The 19,675-nt window shown below is 37.2% G+C and overlaps 1 long non-coding RNA gene across 1 annotated transcript in view; it reads right to left on the reverse strand.

Annotated features, from left to right (window-relative positions):
- Positions 1-434: 434 nt before the first annotated feature.
- Positions 435-19,675, reverse strand: part of LOC123379264 — a 53,486-nt gene continuing 34,245 nt past the window's right edge. Inside the window, exon 5 of the long non-coding RNA XR_006583519.1 lies at positions 435-738. This is a non-coding gene — a long non-coding RNA (uncharacterized LOC123379264). The remainder of the gene's footprint in view (positions 739-19,675) is intronic.

Here is a 19,675-nt window from a genome sequence, read left to right on the forward strand (position 1 = left end):
CTTACATAACTCTAGAAAATGTTAATTAACCAAAACCTGAAGAAATTATTCCAAGTCTTTTCCTTAAAATGACTATCCATTGACCATAGCGATAAACACACAACATGCAGGTCCTATAGCTAGCACAGTGCTTTGTGTGCTCAATAATATTTGTTGAATAAAAATAAGCATAACAGACTGAGGGAAGAAAAATACTGCAGCATATATAAATTTAGTCAACAGTATTGACAATACTTTAAAGTGATGTGTTTTGCTGTTCAATATTTTCAGCAAATTAAACTTCTACATCAAAGGACAGTAAGGTCTGTGTCTAACAGCTTAGATGTAGGTTATACCTTTGATGTCACATGTCTCATCATTTGACACAGCAAAATGACAACAGTGCCAGAAGAGTCAGAGAATAATGAAAATAGTCTTGAAGGTGAGGCAAAGATAAAGGAGGTTCTGATTTATAGTAAAGCCTGTGGAAGTGCCTATTATTAAACGAAAGTGAAGAGAAAACATAGATGAATTGCCCTTGAGGTGCAAAATGCCCAAGGAGATGGGGTGGAAAACCTCCAGAGCCAGGGATTGGTCAGGAGATAGACTTCAGAGTGAACCAACCGCCACCTCCCTAAGTCTTATGGCAGAGAAGTCTCTGTTCTTCAACAGCAAGTTCAAAGTCCAGGGAAAGGACAACCAGAAAGTACCTACCTTTGGCTTCCACTTGATTCCCCATAGAGCTTGTCTGCCACATAGCTGAAATGAAAATTGGGTTATTCAGCTTCCTTACTCCAAATCCTCCTACAAATCCTTTGATCTACATATTCCATATTGTTTCAAACCATTTTTATTTCAAATCCCTCTACCAAGAGGGATTGTCATTTTTTTTTCAACAAAAGCCTGGGGGCATTTTTGCCTACCATCAACTGTCTCTTCCCCTCTGACTTCTGTAAGGTGTGCTTCTTCATTCCACTTTCCCAGGACCCTATTTAAATATCACCCCTTACAAAGCAGCTGACCACCTATTTGGAAACAGCAACTCTAGTCATTCTCTGTCTTTTATGCTGCTTTCTTCTTTTTCATACCACTTACCTAAACCTCAGTTTACATTATTTACTTGCTTATGTATTTACTGTCTCTCACTCCATTGGAATATTAGTTCAGTGATGCTAAGAACTTATTTCATTCATTGGTCTATCCCCAGTGCCTAGAAAGGTCCCTAACACATAGTAGTCATTTGGTACACATATTTGTTGAGTAATTAGTGGAAAAAGAGGTCAGTAGTTGAATGTCTTTGTTTCCACCACATTGTGCTCATTCTAGCTTCCTATTGTACAGTGATTGTGAATTTCCATATTCTAGGTCCACCATTAGTCTGCCAGCTCCTTAAATATTGTAGAGCTAGATCTTAATTGAATTTTGACTATAAGGTCTGGTGCACTGTGGTACCTGAGAAAATACTTGTCTAGTAAACATAAATTTCAAAAATGAACAAAAAAGACTAAATATGAAAGCTATTGAAGTGTTTTTAAAATTGAGAATCATAGTGTATTTCCAAAAATAATTAAACATATCAAGATAATACTGCTGCGACATCAAAACTGGTCCAGTAACAAATATCTCTCTGTCTCAGCCATTAATAAAAGTACCAGACACTGATTTTATCTTGTAGGATTCTCAATATACCCCTGCAGGGTCCCATTATTATCATTCCTAAATTATAGGTAGGGAAATTGAGGTGAAAAATTGTTAAGCATCTTGTCCAGAATCACACAGCTAATAAATGCTAGGATTTGAATCTTAGTCATATTAAGAACTGTCTTTAGGAGTCCTTCAGTATCTACTCTTCAGACTGATCTGATATTTCAAATATTATTTTCTCCATTTCCTTTTACCATGAATCCCCATTTTCTATTTCTCTCTTCTAACAATCAAGTTAATATCACTAACTTAAGAACTTAAACACTGCAAAGCTTCATTAAGGTTTGGATGCTAAACTCTTAAAACATACTTAATAATAAATATGTATCCCCTTCCAAAAAGGGAGGCTAACAAAGGTTAATGTCGTCCTTGGGGTGGTAAAATTTAAATTTCATTAGAGTTTCCTAAGCTTATTTTAGAGGAAAAAAATGTTACAATCTTTTCATAAAACCTGCATTTCAAGGCACTTCTAAGATTTATGAATTTCTCTCCCATAGAAAACGAGTGATATATAGCTGGAGTCTAATTCATTCCAACTCATCTGATGTATTTTGTAATTCCATATTACCTTTTGAATCAATAGGCATTTAATACGGAGGAGATGTATTTAGGTTTGAAAGAGGATAAAAATTAGACAGTGAGCTATTCCTTACATGGAATCCTGTTAACATATTTTCATATGGTGTCAGGTCAAACACCTTTTTTTTTTTTTGACTCATTGCCCAATATTCTTTAGCTGCTGTATAATTTACTTACACTATGCTTATAGGCAATATTAATTTGCATGGGTTAAAAAGGGTCATTAGTGTATTATTAAGTATCTGTATGGCCTTTGACAAAGATAAAGTGTTATATTAGTAACTGTGTGTACCAAATTAATATTTCCTTACTCAGAACCTTAAATTTTAAAGTTTTTGGAGGGAATCCTGGGAAGATGGCGGCGTAGGAGGACTCTGGGCTCATCCCGCGTCCTGCTGATAACTTAGATTCCACCTACACCTGCCTAAATAACCCAGAAAACCGCCAGAAGACTAGCAGAACGGAGTCTCCGGAGCCAAGGACAGACGAGAGGCCCAGGGAAGAGGGTAGGAAGGGCGGCGAGGCGGTGCGCGCTCCATGGACTGGCGGGAGGGAGCCGGGGAGGAGGGGTGGACTGCGGGCCAGGCAGAGCCCCCAAGTCTGTCTGGCAAAAGCGGAGGGGCCGGACGGAGTGTGTTCGGACAGCAAGCAGGACTTGACATCTGGAAGGTTATAAACTAACAGCTCTGCTCAGAGAACAGGACGGCTGGAGGACAACGGGAGGGAGAGTTGTTGAGCCCCGGAGGACCGAGCTCAGCTTTGTGGGGAACAAAGGCACTCGCCAGCGCCATCTCCCTCGCCCATTCCCCAGCCAAAATCCCAAAGGGAACCAGTTCCTGCCAGGGAACTTGCAGCGAGCAAACACCCAACGCTGTGCTTCTGCAGATCCATCCCTCCGGCGGGTCTGGCTCCCTCCCAGTGCTGCAGGGCCCCTCCTGAAGCAGATCTCCAAAGGAAAAGCGAGCTGAGCCTGCCCCTCCCGCTCCCGTGCACCTTGCTGATCCACCGCAACTAATACGCCAGATCCCCAGCACCACAAGCCTGGCAGTGTGCAAGTAGCCCAGACGGACCATGCCACCCGACAGTGAATCCCGCCCCTAGGAGAAGGGAAGAGAAGGCACACACCAGTCTGACTGTGACCCCAGCAGTGGGCTGGGGGCAGACATCAGGTCTGACTGCAGCCCCGCCCACCAACTCCAGTTATACACCACAGCACAGGGGAAGTGCCCTGCAGGTCTGCACCACTCCAGGGACTATCCAAAATGATGAAACGGAAGAATTCTCCTCAAGAAAAGTCCAGGAAATAACAACAGCTAACGAACTGATCAAAAATGATTTAAACAATATAACAGAAAGTGAATTTAGAATAATAGTCATAAAATTAATCGTTGGGCTTGAAAACAGTATAAAGGACAGCAGAGAATCTCTTGCTACAGAGATCAAGGGACTAAGGAACAGCCAGGAGGAGCTAAAAAATGCTATCGATGAACTGCAAAATTAAATGGAGACAACTACGGCTCAGATTGGAGAGGCAGAGGAGAGAATAGGTGAACTAGAAGATAAAATTATGGAAAAAGAAGAAGCTGAGAAAAAGAGAGATAAAAATATCCAGGAGTATGAGCAGAAAATTAGAGAACTAAGTGATACACTAAAGAGAAATAATCTACTCATAATTGGTATTCCAGAGGAGGAAGAGAGAGGGAAAGGTGCTGAAGGGGTACTTGAAGAAATAATAGCTAAGAACTTCCCGGATCTGGGGAAGGAAAAAGGCATTGAAATCCAAGAGGCACAGAGAACTCCCTTCAGATGTAACTTGAGTCGATCTTCTGCACAACATATCATAGTGAAACTGGCAAAATACAAGGATAAAGAGAAAATTCTGAAAGCAGCTAGAGATAAACATGCTCTAACATACAAAGGGAGACCTAGAAGACTCATGACTGATCTCTCTACTGAAACTTGGCAGGCCACAAAGGAATGGCAGGAGATCTTCAATGTGATGAACAGAAAAAAATATGCAGCCGAGAATCCTTTATCCAGCAAGTCTGTCATTTAGAATAGAAGGAGAGATAAAGGTCTTCCCAAACAAACAAAAACTGAAGGAATTCATCACCACTAAACCAGCCCTACAAGAGATCCTAAGGGGGATCCTGTGAGACAAAGTACCAGAGACATTGCTACAAGCATGAAACCTACGGACATCACAATGACTCTAAACCCATATCTTTCTATAATAACACTGAATGTAAATGGACTAAATGTGCCAACTGAAAGACATAGGGTATCAGAATGGATAAAAAAACAAGACCCATCTATTTTCTGTCTACAAGAGACTCATTTTAGACCTAGGACACCTTCAGATTGAGAGTGAGGGGATGGAGAATTATTTATCATGCCACTGGAAGTCAAAAGAAAGCTGGAATAGCCATACTTATATCAGACAAACTAGACTTTAAATTATAGCCTGCAACAAGAGATGAAGAAGGGCATTATATAATAATTACAGGGTCTATCCATCAGGAAGAGCTAACAATTATAAATGTCTATGTGCTGAATACGGGAGCCCCCACATATATAAAACAATTACTCGCAAACATAAGCAACCTTATTGATAAGAATGTGGCAATTACAGGGGACTTTAACACTCCACTTACAGAAATGGATAGATCATCTAGACACATGGTCAATAAAGAAACAAGGGCCCTGAATGATACATTGGATCAGATGGACTTGACAGATATAGTTAGAACTCTGCATCCCAAAGCAACAGAATATACTTTCTTCTCGAGTGCACATGGAACATTCTCCAAGATAGATCATATACTGGGTCACAAAACAGCCCTTCTTAAGTATACAAGAATTGAAATCATACCATGCATACTTTCAGACCACAATGCTATGAAGCTTGAAATCAACCACAGGAAAAAGTTTGGAAAACCTCCAAAAGGATGGAGGTTAAAGAACACCCTACTAAAGAATGAATGGGTCAACCAGGAAATTAGAGAAGAAATTAAAAAATACATGGAAACAAATGAAAATGAAAATACAACAATCCAAACGCTTTGGGATGCAGCGAAGGCAGTCCTGAGAGGAAAATACATTGCAATCCAGGCCTATCTTGGATACAAATACAAAATCTAACAAATTTGTACAAATACAAAATCTAACAGCACACCTAAAGGAAATAGAAGCAGAGCAGCAAAGACACCCTAAACCCAGCAGAAGAAGAGAAATAATAATGATCAGAGCAGAAATAAACAATATAGAATCTAAAAAAACTGTAGAGCAGATCAACGAAACCAAGAGTTGGTTTTTTGAAAAAATAAACAAAACTGATAAACCTCTAGGCAGGCTTCTCAAAAAGAAAAGGAAGGTGACCCAAATAGATAAAATCATGAATGAAAATGGAATTATTACAACCAATCCCTCAGAGATACAAGGAATTATCAGGGAATACTATGAAAAATTATATGCCAACAAACTGGACAACCTGGAAGAAATGGACAAATTCCTAAACACCCACATGCTTCCAAAACTCAATCAGGAGGAAATAGAAAGCTTGAACAGACCCATAACCAGCGAAGAAATTGAATCAGTCATCAAAAATCTCCCAACAAATAAGAGTCCAGGACCAGATGGCTTCCCAGGGGAGTTCTACCAGACGTTTAAAGCAGAGATAATACCTATCCTTCTCAAGCTATTCCAAAAAATAGAAAGGGAAGGAAAACTTCCAGACTCATTCTATGAAGCCAGTATTACTTTGATTCCTAAACCAGACAGAGACCCAGTAAAAAAAAAGAGAACTACAGGACAATATCCCTGATGAATATGGATGCAAAAATTCTCAATAAGATACTAGCAAATCGAATTCAACAGCATATAAAAAGAATTATTCACCATGATCAAGTGGGATTCATTCCTGGGATGCAGGGCTGCTTCAACATTCGCAAATCAATGTGATACATCACATTAATAAAAGAAAAGATAAGAACCATATGATCCTGTCAATCGATGCAGAAAAGGCCTTTGACAAAATTCAGCACCCTTTCTTAATAAAAACCCTCAAGAAAGTCGGGATAGAAGGAACATACTTAAAGATCATAAAAGCCATTTATGAAAATCCCACAGCTAACATCATCCTCAATGGGGAAAAACTGAGAGCTTCTTCCCTGAGATCAGGAACATGACAGGGATGTCCACTCTCACCGCTGTTGTTTAACATAGTGTTGGAAGTTCTAGCATCAGCAATCAGACAGCAAAAGGAAATCAAAAGCATCAAAATAAGCAAAGATGAAGTTAAGCTTTCACTTTTTGCAGATGACATGATATTATACATGGAAAATCCAATGGACTCCACCAGAAGTCTGCTAGAACTGATACATGAATTTAGCAAAGTTGCAGGATACAAAATCAATGTACAGAAATCAGTTGCATTCTTATACACTAATAATGAAGCAACAGAAAGACAAAGAAACTGATCCCATTCACAATTGCACCAAGAAGCATAAAATACCTAGGGATAAATCTAACCAAAGATGTAAAAGATCTGTATGCTGAAAACTATAGAAAGCTTATGAAGGAAATTGAAGAAGATATAAAGAAATGGAAAAACATTCTGTGCTCATGGATTGGAAGAATAAATATTGTTAAAATGTCAATACTACCCAAAGCTATCTATACATTCAATGCAATCCCAATCAAAATTGCACCAGCATTCTTCTTGAAACTAGAACAAGCAATCCTAAAATTCATATGGAACCACAAAAGGCCCCGAATAGCCAAAGTAATTTTGAAGAAGACCAAAGCAGGAGGCATCACAATCCCAGACTTTAGCCTCTACTACAAAGCTGTAATCACCAAGACAGCATGGTATTGACACAAAAACAGACACAGAGACCAATGGAATAGAATAGAAACCCCAGAACTAGTCCCACAAAGGTATGGCCAACTAATCTTTGACAAAGCAGAAAAGAACATCCTATGGAAAAAAAACAGTCACTTTAACAAATGGTGCTGGGAGAACTGGACAGCAACATGCAGAAGATTGGAACTAGACCACTTTCTTACACCATTCACAAAAAAAAACTCAAAATGGATAAAGGACCTGAATGTGAGATAGGAAACCATCAAAACCCTAGAGGAGGAAGCAGGAAAAGACCTCTCTGACCTCAGCCGTAGCAATTTCTTACTTGACACATCCCCAAAGGCAAGGGAATTAAAAGCAAAAATGAAATACTGGGACCTTATGAAGATAAAAAGCTTCTGCACAGCAAAGGAAACAACCAACAAAACTAAAAGGCAACCAATGGAATGGGAAAAGATATTTGCATATGGCATATCGGACAAAGGGTTAGTATCCAAAATCTATAAAGAGCTCACCAAACTCCACACCTGAAAAACAAATAATCCAGTGAAGAAATGGGCAGAAAACATGAATAGACACTTCTCTAAAGAAGACATCCAGATGGCCAACAGGCACATGAAAAGAGGCTCAACGTCACTCCTCATCAGGGAAATATAAATCAAAACCACACTCAGATATCACCTCACACCAGTCAGAGTGGCCAAAATGAACAAATCAGGAGACTATAGATGCTGGCGAGGATGTAGAGAAACAGGAACCCTCTTGCACTGTTGGTGGGAATGCAAATTGGTACAGCCACTCTGGAAAACAGTGTGGAGGTTCCTCAAAAAATTAAAAATAGACTTACCCTATGACCCAGCAATAGCACTGCTAGGAATTTACCCAAGGGATAGAGGAGTAATGATGCATAGGGGCACTTGTACCCCAATGTTTATAGCAGCACTCTCAACAATAGCCAAATTATGGAAAGAGCCTAAATGTCCATCAACTGATGAATGGATAAAGAAATTGTGGTTTATATACACAATGGAGTACTACGTGGCAATGAGAAAATGAAATATGGCCCTTTGTAGCAACATGGATGGAACTGGAGAGTGTGATGCTAAGTGAAATAAGCCATACAGAGAAAGACAGATACCATATGTTTTCACTCTTATGTGGATCCTGAGAAACTTAACAGAAACCCATGGGGGAGGGGAAGGGAAAAAAAAAAGAGGTTATAGTGGGAGAGAGCCAAAGCATAAGAGACTCTTAAACTGAGCACAAACTGAGGGTTGATGGGGGTGGGAGGAAGGGGAGGGTGGGTGATGGGTATTGAGGAGGGCACCTTTTGGGATGAGCACTGGGTGTTGTATGGAAACCAATTTGACAATAAACTTCATATGTCGAAAAAAATTTTAAAGTTTTCTTATTTTTCTTTTGCTATTATATAATTTATATGGTTCTGTTCATAAAACTCATCATTTTGAAGTACTTTTCTTTATTCACATATTTATTCATTTACTCAACAAATACAAATAGAGAGCCTACTTATTATAACAGGCTCTATGCTTGTACTGGGAATACTGTGGGGGGAAAAACAGACACAAAGAGTGAAAAATAATGTGCAGAGGCATCTCTGAATGCCATTATAATTATAAAATTAAATGAATAGTTACAACTTATTGTCAGATATTACATACAGGCCAGGTCCTGTGGTTGAGGAAATGATGTAATACTTTAAGGGTTACATCAACTCTCTCCATTAACTATGGTACCATTTAAAATATATGTGCAATGTAAACCTATTATATATATCCCAATATCTAAGCATGCAAATTATAAATATATAGGTTGCTTCACACTTTACTAAGTTACTGCGGCATATTTTGAATTTATTTCTGTGCAGTCTTTGAAAAAAGAAATTGTTATTATCTTTTGGTCATGGTTTAGGTTTGCTTGGGATGGAAGACAGAAGAATGGGTTAATTTTTGAACCAATAAAGTCCTGGCATTTCATGTAGAAGAAACCATATGAGATGAGGCAGGGGGTCTGTGTGCCCAGGACAGCAATTAATCTCATTTGGTTAGGGCATAATGGTAGTGAAGAACACTGGGAGATAATGTTGAAAATGCAGTTTGGCAGGGGTGTTGAGAATTGTACTTAGCAAGTCAAGGAGTTGACAATTCTTGTGCAGGAGAGTAACACGATCAGAACTGGGCTCTGAAGAGATTATTCTGACAACAACGTAGAGAATGAATTGGGAGAGGGGACAGAGGAGAAAAAGATGCTAATGGAAGGCATAAAGGTCAAACCTAGTGAAGGACTGAACTACAAGAGTTGATGTAAGAATGCGGAGGTAAGAAAAAGTGCTGCAGAAAGACAATTAACACAGAAAGACAATTAACAACACTGGGGAACAGATTGGATTTGGACCAAGAGGAATCTTCTCACAAAATAGGGCAAGTTTTTTTAGAATTTGTCTCATTAAAGTTTCTGATAATGACAAATCAATACAAGGGGTTTTAAGGTTTCCTCATCTAAGATAACTGCCTCTGTAGAAAATGTTAATATTTATTAAAAATGAAATATCACACAAAATCATAGGCTAAATATTATATTTATATACATTTATTAAAGTTATTTTAATAATAAATAGTTATCAAGCACTTACCAGATAGCATGTTAAAATGTACCAGATGGCATGTTAAAGATGTTACATATTACATTCATTATCTAGCTGAAACCACAACAAACCTACAGGGAGGTTCAGTTATTATCCCCTTTTTACAACTGAGAAAACTGAAAATCAGAGAACTGAAGCAACATTAATCCAGAATTTGGACTCCGCTCTGCCAGACTCTGCAGTATGAACACTTAGCCAAATTTACACATGAGAGAATAATAATTACTTCACCCTGAAGACCAAAGAAGTTAAAAGAATTTGTACTACTTACTTATCAAAATGAAATGAAGTCTTTTGCCAAAATAGGACAAATGTCTATCTACTGAGTATGTACTGTGTGCCAACCTATGCTTTAAATGCTTAGATACTGGATTCTTAGGTACTGAATTCTTACATGACAAGGATAAAGAAAAAAATATATATAAACATTCAGAGAATATTTTCATTCCTATTGCTCAGCTACTTAGACACATTGCTGACTGGTAAAGTAGCAGAGAGAAACACTGGAGAGAGCTAAGAGGCAAACTTATTTCACCTATGAAGCAGCATAGGACTGCCCAGTGAAGAAGAAAAAAGGGCTGGAATGAAGAAGTAAGGATGGACTAAGATTGGAATTGGTGTATGCTAAGGCTTTGCAGGAAAAGAGGACAGATTAAACTATTTATGGTGCTGGAGATTATTGATGGTATTTGAGGGAAAAGGAGATGTTCAAAGGAAATGTTTTAGAAAATTTTACTCAATGGTGTGCTATGCAACCACTTCATTAATATTCTCAAGAGATATTTAGGGAAGACACATATTACATTTCAAGACGTTGGAGGATTGGATTTTTGTTAACTATGGATACATCACCATGCTAACCAGAATATACTTAGAAAGCAGCCTCAACGTTTTATATACATGTGGAATTATGTATCATGCCTGTTCTGAGATGTGGTCCCATGTAATCTATTTCTAATCATCTTTAAAGTATGAAAGATTAAAAATAAATAAATTCCTAGAGCACCTGGATGGCCCAGTCTGTTAAGCATCTGACTCTTGATTTCGGCTCAGGTCATGATCTCACAGTTCGTGAGATCAATCCCCACATCAGGCTCTGCACTGTCAGCATGGAGCTTGCTTGAGATGCTCTGTCGCCCTTTCTCTCTGCCCCTCCACTGCTCACTCTCTATCTCTCACTCTCTCTAAATAGAGAAATAAACATTTTATTTTTTATTTTTTTTAATTTTTTTAACGTTTATTTTTGAGATAGAAAGAGACAGAGCATGAATGGGGGAGGGTCAAAGAGACAGGGAGACACAGAATCTGAAGCAGGCTCCAGGCTCTGAGCTGTCAGCACAGAGTCCGACGCGGGGCTCGAACTCACGGACCATGAGATCATGACCTGAGCCAAAGTTGGACGCTTAACCAACTGAGCCACCCAGGCGCCCCGAGAAATAAACATTTTAAAAAAGAGTAAATACGTTCCTTTTTCTTTGTCAATTAGACTAGATTTAAGGATATCCTTATAATAATATTGTCACTCATTTAATTTCTGAAATTGGTTTTTGTTTGTTTGTTTTTTTAAGAGGGTGACATTGAGGTGGAGGCATAACTAGCAGCAAGGTAGTCAAATCTAACCTATATAGAATACAGAATGGCAATTACAATCATCTAACATAGTGGAGTTTAAAGATTAAAATAATCTACTTGGGTGGAAAGGAGTGGGAAATCCAAAGTGACAGTGGGAAATCAGGGATTGAGAATGGCAACCTTAGATAGAGCTCCCACTAACTAGTAAATGACCATCCACCTCTCTGTCTCCAAATTGTATAGTCCTATATTCAACCTGCCCCCAAATTCTATTACTATGTCCATATTTAGAGGGCACATAAGAAACATTAGATCAATAGCTCATTAGGGAAAGCCCAAAATTACTTCTCATCCTCCTCTACCTTAATATTTCAGAAACTAGTTTTGGAGTTTTGTTTTGCTTTGCTTTGAACCCCATTTTCCCTTATACCAGCCTTTTCTTCTCTACTCATGTTCTCCCATAATTACCATCACCAATGGATACATATTCCTAAATGGTAACTTAAGCTCTGATAAAGGTTTAAAAAAAGGTCTGTGAAAAGGAAAAAAAAAAACTGACAAAGATTATTAAACATAATATCCTGCTTGATTTTTTTTCCTTTTTTTTTTTTTTTTTTTTTTTTTTGCGGATCAATCTCCTGACCCATTTTTTAGGTTTGGATTCCTGTGTAATTCCTTGAATAACTTACCCTGTTTTTATTCTCAGTTTTGAATATTGTCTTTACCTTTGTCCTGACACTTTCGCATTTTTGTTCATCCATCTTGTGGCCAGATATGCCTCCCTTCTTTTAGACTATGAAACAACTCTAGCCTTGCTCTCTAATACTCCATTCTCCAAACCAACCCCACCCTCAGTTCTCCTGTTATTTTACTGCTGAGTCACCAGGGAACTGAGGAAGCCCAGGCCAGAACGAGAAAACTAGCCCAGCAGGATGTAAAGCAAGTGCGGCATAGAAGAGCTCATGTCTTGAGAAGTTCATATTGTCAGGAGCCATGGGATTCATAAATTCATTCAGGAAGAATCTTGGTTGGTATCCAAGATCTAAGATCTAACCAAAAGAGACTCATAAGACAGAGTTTGAGTCAGCCACCTGAAGTTGACTATGGACATAGACACAAGTTAGTCATGGTGAAACAAGCTAAAGATGGTCAGAGACCAGATTAAAATAGTGATGGGCAGGATGGGGTACTGGATAGAATCTGGATCAGGAAACCTGAAAATCATTTTGTTGTGGTATAAACAGCCTAAATAGGAATAAAGAGGAGATGTGAATGATCCTAGGGCAAGCACAGGGTACCTCCTACTCTAGTTATAAATGTCCTTCCGAGTATACATAATCTTGACTGCTTTGCAGAGTGAGTTGGCACTATAAAGGAAGGTACTTTCTGCTAATAATTGTAAGAGCAAGAAAGCTACAGACTTTTATTTAACATTCATCATTAACTTCTATAGTCATTATGTATCCAAATACATAATCTATTTGCCTTATTTCCCTATTGATGGTTTCTTCTCCCAAAGTATTTGAGCATTTTCTGTATATAATGTCTGCTTATTCAGAAATTAGCCATAATTTAATGTAAACTGAATAGTTACTATTTACTCTATATTGAAAAAGTTTGTCTAATTTTTTCAAGTAATTTCTCAGAAAACAAAATGTTAAATGCTCATCTGACAAATGGTATGCATATTGGTAACCTATTGGTAGGGTTAAGAATGGGGTAGGTAAGAAGATTGAAGGAAAAGAAATTGTTGACTCCAATTCTATACTACAGTTACAGTGAAGAATGTAGATTTTGTCCTCATCTTTGCCAGCACTGCTGATGTGTTAAATGTGCTAGATTACCTTATTTCCTCATTCTAACCTAATGTTGACTTTTTATGTACCTCATAAACATATGAGGGATAATTGTGAGATTGTAGGTAAGGTCATATGAGATCCCCTGAAAAATGTATCTTTGGAAGCACAGCATATTATAATTAAGACAATTTCCACAGCCTTGAAATCCTCAAAAGGTCCCAGGCTTAGTTTGGTTTGGCGCCAGAATATATCAGGTTGACAGCCAACAATCATTGCTTCTTTCTTTCTTTCTTTCTTTCTTTCTTTCTTTCTTTCTTTCTTTCTTTCTTTCTTTCTTTCTTTTTTTGTTTTCTAATAAAGAGAAGACTTCTGTCACACTTAGTCCTACATATTAAATTACCATACTACCACAGGAGTTTGATGAGTTTCCATTGATTTGAGCCAGCACTCAATATAAAACAATAGATGCTGACCTGACACATGAGGACAGGACAGTCATTTTTATCTTGGCAAAAAAAAAGGGGGGGGGCAAGGTTAGCTTCTCCTTTAAAACAATTTAGTGCTATCTCCTTATTTTGTTCCTATTAACTTTTCCCACTAAACAATATTTTTAAAAAAGGATATAATATTATGAAAATATGAAATTATAAATACATCCAGGGATGCCCAGGTGGCTCAGTCAGTTAAGCATCTGATTCTTGATTTCAGCTCAGGTCATGATCTCATGGTTCTTGAGATCCAGTCCCACATCAGGCTCTGTGCTGACACTGCAGAGCCTGTTTGAGATTCTCTCTTCCCGTCTATCTCTGTGCCCTTCCCCCACTTACTTTCTCTCTCTCTCCCAAAATAAATAAACTTAAAAAATATTTTTAAAATAATAAAAATACATACACACATACATACATACAAAGAACACATACCAGTGTCATGAACAGTTGTTGAAAAGGTGTTCACTATCACTCATCATCAGAGATGTGTGAATCAAAGCACAATAAAATATCACCTCACATGTTACAACAGCTACTATCAGCATCACCTGGTGGCTCAGTCCAGTAAGCCTCCAGCTTTGGCTCAGGTCATGATCTTGTGGTTCACAAGGTGGAGCCCTGCATTGGCTGTGTGTTGACAGCTCAGAGCCTGGAGTCTGCTTCAGATTCTGTGTCTCCCTTTCTCTCTGCCCCTTCCCTGTTCACACTCTTTCTCTCTCACTCTCAAAAATAAATAAACATTAATTTTTTTTAAAAAATTAAACAAAAATTTAAAAAGATTGCTACTATCAAAAAGGTAGGAGATAGCAAGAGTTGGTAAGGGTGTGGAGAAAAGGGAATCCTTGCACACTGTTGATGGGAATGCAAATTGGTATAGCCATTATGGAGAACAGTATGGAGGTTATTCAAAATATTAAAAATAGAACTATCATATGATCCAGCAATACCACTTCTAGGTATCTATCCAAAGGAAATAAAGTCAGTATCTCAAAAAGATATCTACCATTCCTACATTCACTGCAGCATTATTCATAATAGCCAAGATATGGAAACAATCTAAGTGCTAATGGATGAATAGAAGAAGAAAAATGTGGTGTATATATATAATGGAATATTATTCAGCCACAAAAAGGAAGGAAATCCTTCCATTTGTGACAACATGGATGAGCCTGGAGTACATTATGCTATGTGAAATAAGTCAGACATAGAAAGACAAATTCTATATGATTCCATGTATATGTGGAATCTTAAAAAGTCTACCTCATAGAACCAAAGAGAAGAGTGGTTGCCAGGGGTTGGGGGAAGCAGGAAATGCAGAGATGTTGGTCAAAGGTTACAAACTGTCAGTTATAAAATGAATAAAATCTGAGAATCTAAAGTATAGCATTGTGACTATTGTTAATAATACTGTAAAAAATTTGCTAAGACAGTAGATCATAAATGTTCTTACCACACGCACACACACACGCACACACACAATTATGTGAGGTGATAGATGTGTTAATTAACTTGATTATGATAATCATCTCACAATGTGTATATATATTAAACCATCACATTATGCCATTGTGCATCCTAAACAATTACAAATGCATATTAATAGGTTGTTTTCTCTATCAACATTAAGTAGCAAATGTTTTTGAAAAGTGGATTTAGGATTGGAAACCTTAGAAACACTAAAATGTGTGGGGAGCTGAAGAAGAATCACCCACAAAGGCACAGAGACAGAATGGTCAGGGAAGCTCGGAGATAGCCACAGAAAGCTTTATCATGGAAGCCAAAAGGTTATAGATTTTTCACCAGAAGCGTATGTTAGGTATGGTAGAGAAAATGTGCTCAGAAAGCAATAAAGAAATTGAATATGAAAAGGCTTGGAAGTGACCATTGACATTGACAATTAGGATGATGTTAATTTCATCATAAAGTAGCTTTCACAGAGTCCTAAGCTACATTGTGTGAATGTGTGAATAGACAGGGTCTGGATTCCAGCTGGAAATGGGAGTGGGCACAGTCAGGAAAATGACAGGGAAAGCCAAAGAGAAGAAAGGTCAAGAAAGACATTTTTTAAGACTTAGAGAAAGGAATATATTCAGTGCCCAAATGGAAGGAGTCAGTAGAAGAAAACAGACTGAAGACTTAGTTGAGAGAGAGGAGTTCTGGGTCCATTTTGAATCCTACCTATGCATTTAGCTATCACCTGGACTCCGGGACTAATTCTTCGTCCAAAGAGAATGTCACAAGCTTTAGGCTAGCATTTGAGTCTCAAGTCACCCTTGCAGATTTCTGCTACTTTCTGACTTTGTTACAGGTCCTAGTTCCTAGGCTCTGGCTTTATCTCTTGCGATCAAGTCCTATACTTGAGCCATAATTCACACAAATTCTCCTATTCCAAATTTCTACCTGGATTAATCTCCAAGATTCTTTGTTCCTCTCTCTAGAATTTAGATATTTGACACATATTCCACTGTTTTTCCTCAGGTATGATATATACACTGTGACCTGCTTATCCCTATGCCCTTCTTCCTGTTAACATAATCCCAATTCTGCTTAAGTACCAAGCGACCATATGTGTTAAGGGCAGTGAGCCCCTTCCCACCTCAGGAAGAATTTTTCTTAGTCAAAACTAGTTGTGGAAATTCTATCCCCCTGAATATTGATTTGCTCTCAAACAGAATGTGTCAAAATTTTCATCTGCTGATGGTCTAGGAAAGGAGAAGCCCTGGAAGAAAAATGTCAACTTTTTTTTTCTTTTTTTACTTGATATGACTGTGTCTACACAGAGTATCTGGCATGCAGCCACAGCCAGTGACCACAAAAGAACATAGGACTACTGAGCAAGAAGAGGGAGAGAACCCAGGTTTATCAATGAGCCTCTGAATTTGTCACAGAATTGCCTACCTTTAGTCTTGTTATATGAGATTATCTGTTTTCCTACATATATTTTATTGGATTTTTCTCTTTCTTTAAACAAATAGTATATAAATGACATATTGCATAAGTAAAATCTAGAAAAAAAGTGATTTCACTGAGGTCATACTACATGTCAGTTATTTTATATGCATTATTTTATTTAATTTTTACAACAACCCTGTGAGGTTCATGTTTGATCCACATTTAAGGGTGGGTCTGACATTTCCCCTGTGAAGTTGAAAATTCTAGGATGCATCTTTTAGTGTTGCTTCTAGACTTCCCTGATACCAGTTTGCTTGACCTTAAACTTTTCTCTTATGAATATCAAAGTTCTGTAGTAGAGCATAGGGCTATGAGTATAGTTTGAGAAAGAAAACGGACTGTTCAAACCTTAGTACAGTTATTAGATGTGTAAACTAAGACACATTACTCAGGTTCTAGACTCTGTATTATTATTTGTAAAAGACAATAATATTACTTACCCCCAAAGGGTTGTGGTAAAATATTAAGTTACAGAATGCCTATGTAACTTTTAGCCAATACAGATACCAATACCAATACCAACACCAATTTGGTCATATAACAAGTGTCTTTTTATTCATGTTACTACTGCTACTGAAAAATGCAGGGTCAATTTTTAAAAATCACATCATAGAATTTTAGGACTGTAAGAGACTGCAGAGATGAAATTCTGCCATATCTTCCATCAAAAGGTAATCTTAGTCTAATTAAAAATGTAGCTCAGGGAAAAATATGTAAGTGATCTTTTAATGAATTTTTTTAAAAAGTTGAATAGAATGAATTTAATTACTATTATGAAACATTTAGAATCAATGACCAGTTAACTATTCCAATAAAGCTACATGGGGGTAGGAAGAAGAGCACATCTAGTTAAAATTTAAGAACGTGATCATCTCCACTGCATTTTACCATACCTGGCTGACAACTTTGTAGTGTTGTATAGTTCAAAGAACACTGAACTTGGAATCAAAAGATGTAGCTGTGAGCAAGCCCCTTCTCTATTATTTATTAAGTCTGTAACTTACCATCTCTAAATCTCACCTTCTTTATCTTTAAAACAGGGTGATGATTTAACACTTTGCTTATCTCACAATATGATTCTAAAAATCAAAATATATGCAGAAGACATTTATACATTGAAATGTGCAGTATAAATGTAAGGAAAATAAAAATTTCAGGGAACACAAATGGTGGAAACTTCAGACTTTGCATTCTATCACATGTTCTTCAAGGTTTTTCTCCCCTTGGGATATTTACTTATTATTTATTCAGCAGCCTTTCTGAAACCTCACATACTAACACAGCACAGTGCCATGGATGGCTGTAGATTCAACCAGAGCCTTTTGATGATGGTGATCTTTGAAGGTTTCCCATGTATAGAGCTACTCTCACTTTGCTCACTACAATTGATAGAATCAAGCTACAGGCTTAACATATGATAGTCAGTTTGAGTCAAGGTTGGAAATCACTCAATCAAGAAACCACTCAGTCACTCTGTCTAAAAAACAAATGGATTAGAGAAGAAAAACCAAGATGACTCAGACCCAATTCTGAAAACGTTTTTAATGGGGCATTGATTCAGCCTCTACTGAATATTTACTAAAAATAAAAAATAATATTGGCAACACTCTTTGTGCAGTCTTTTCTAGACAGCTGTGACATCTAAGGAATACTTGGAACACTGCATATAAAAATTCTATAAATAATAGCATCATTCTTGTCTATGATTATTTTTCTCATTCTAAAAAGTCCTTGAATAAAATGAGCTATTTTTCAGGAATGTCAGAAAGCTCCAGAAATTAATAAAGTGAGCACCACTACTCATTAATCTATTATTGCAATTTTTAGTTAGTGTGAAAGCTCAGAATCCTTTTCTCCATATAAAATATACTTTATGGGCTGGTTAGATTCTCAGACTGGCCCAAAACTTGACAGCAAACTCCATGTGACACAAAAACGGTAAGAGGCTACTCCGAAAGCTAAGGTAATCACTGACAGCATTGACAGTGGACATTATATAAGAGGCAAAACAAACCAGGAACGAGAAGGCCATGGACCATTTCTGTGGGCCACATTTGAGGAGGAATATGTCCAGAAAAGACCAGTGAATCATATAGAAACCACAGGTTACCACTCTGTTTCCCTTCACAGCCAAGGATTCAAAAGGAATAGTCTACATTAATTGACTATGCAGCTATTCATTGAAAATTTGTTACATGCTGTTGATTATAATAAAGGAGATAACCAGTTTGGAGATATTATACACTAGAGTATACCTATAGGACTACAATCATTTGGTTTTAGGGAATGCAAATGCTCAACTTTCCAAGGAAATGTCAAACTGCTTTCTGAAGTTATTTAACCAATTTATTATCCTACTGGCAGTACATAAATTTTCACACTCTTCTCTATCCTTTCCAATACTTGATATAGTCAAATTTCTTGATTTTTGTCAGACTAATTGGTATAAAATTGTATCTGATTATTCTCTTAAGTTGCATTTCCTGGCTATTAAAGAGATTAAGCACCTTTTTTTCCACTTATTCCTCATTTTGTTTCATTTCTGTTCATATTATTTGTCTATTTTTCAATTAGGTTGCTTGTTTTTCTTATTGATTTATAAGGATTTTAGAAGAATATATATATATATATATATATATATATATATATATATATATTAGAAACTAATAGTTAATTGTCTTGCAAATTTTGTCTTCAGTTTACTGCTTGTCTTTTTACTTTATTTACCTTTGATGAATAGCACCTCTTAGATCCAATGTAGTTAAATTTATCAGTCTTTTCTCTTATGTTAGCACTTTTTATTGCTTAAGAAGTCTGTCCTTACTCAGAAGGCATAAGATGGTCTCCTGTATATATTTTTTAAAGTTTCAAATATTTCACATTTAAATCCTTTATCTACCTAGAATTGATTTTTGAGTATGTGGTCCCCAGTAACTTTTTAATTCATGCATTTTCAATTGTGCTGCAGTCCTTCCCAAACCAAAATCGCTCTGGTTCAGGTCATAACTGGCCTTCCTGTTATCAAATCCAATGGGTAATTTCCTATCTCCATTTTCTGTTTTGTTTGGTTTTT

Source organism: Felis catus, chromosome C1 (assembly GCF_018350175.1).
Source record: "Felis catus isolate Fca126 chromosome C1, F.catus_Fca126_mat1.0, whole genome shotgun sequence".
Classification (NCBI taxonomy): Eukaryota; Metazoa; Chordata; class Mammalia; order Carnivora; family Felidae; genus Felis; species Felis catus.